This window comes from Tupaia chinensis, unplaced genomic scaffold (assembly GCF_000334495.1).
Source record: "Tupaia chinensis unplaced genomic scaffold, TupChi_1.0 Scaffold000116_1, whole genome shotgun sequence".
Lineage (NCBI taxonomy): Eukaryota > Metazoa > Chordata > Mammalia > Scandentia > Tupaiidae > Tupaia > Tupaia belangeri.
In genome coordinates, this window is record NW_006159580.1 from 2,883,524 (window position 1) to 2,885,118 (window position 1,595).

Here is a 1,595-nt window from a genome sequence, read left to right on the forward strand (position 1 = left end):
CAAGGGGGGCTGGCCATGCTGCAATCCCTTCTCCTCCATCCTCCTCCTGAGACACTGGGCACGCACGCACATGCACCTGGCGTGAGTTTCAAGCTGCCAAGTCCAGGACTCAAACCATGGTTGGCCATGCGGGAGTCTAGCACTTTAACCACCACACCACCTACTGGCCCCAGGAAAACTATGGTACTTTTATAATGTCAGCATGCGGTTGGTCTCACAGAGTGTGATAAAGATAAATTCACAGCCGAAATGCAAAGCTGACCAATTCGTTGGAGAGAGTTCATTTCCTAGTGACTCCAGTTATTTGCTTCATCTGGTTTTGCTAAATACACTAAGAAAATCATCTTCCCAGGCCTGGATATGTTCATATTTCCAAAGTCAATGATTTAGTTAATTATTCAATGGCATTAAGCATGTTCTTAAATCCATATAATAAAATGCAGCTTAGAGCCAAATCTGAGATTATGAAGATCATGTATTAAATTCCTATCAAAGAACACTCACTCTTGTGAACTGTCGATTACATCAAGAGACCCAAACCAGTTCTTTAAATACTTTCATACCATATGTTTTAAATAGCGAATCGAATCTATTTTATTAAAACTAGATCCCTTAAGTCCAAATACGAATGCGATTTATGCTGATAATGTTTAATACAGTCTATAATTCCTGAACATCCCCGGGTCCCTGCCAGAGGATCCTTGGAAGAGCTCTGTGGGAAGTTGGGGTGCAGCCCAGAGCCTAACATTGCCCGTGGGCACACCCGGCAGCCTGACTGGGCCTGGCTAGCAAGAGACCGATACCAGGACGCATTGCTACCTGCTGGCTTTAGTGTTTCCTGGTTCGTGTGTAAAACTGTTCACGTTGAGGCTGCATTCGCAATCTCCTTATTAAGGGATTAGAATCACACTGGATTGCTTTACTGTATCTGGAATGCTCAGCTCGGATACATTTTTATTAGATTCTAGAAGCTCTAGGGATTTCTCGTAAGCAAGCTGCTCCTTAATTGCCTTTTTTGTACATAAACAAAATCCCAAATTAGAAAAATGAAAGAAAATGGAGAACTAGCGCGTCTCTACTTAAAATGCAATTCTTTTGTAGTTTTATGCATTTTTTCCCCTTTCTGTTAATTATTAACACAATTTTATACTTACATGGGGGTAATTGGCCTGATTTCAAATTAAAACTGGGAAAAATACACATATGGTCCAAATGATGGTGTTTTTTTCCCCCCACTAATTGTTCTGAGGAGCTGTATCGTACATTTGAAACAGCATGAACTTCAGTTATTTGGACTTCGGTTTAAACTGAGGCTTCCTAATTAGCTATAAATTAAATCACCCTCTTGCAGTTTCTGCTCTATAAAATGGGAATATCACTCCCCTTGCAATTGTTACGAAGATTAAAGATAATGTGAGTAAAGTTCCTGACATATAGGAGAGGATGTTTTTAAAGGAATTATTTATTTAATTTTATTTATTCGTTCATTTATTTTAATTCGACCAGAGAGAGAGAAAGTAAGAAAGTAAGCCACCAGGTCTGGGACTCGAACTGTGGTCAGTCATGTGGGATTGTCTAGCACCTTAACCACCACA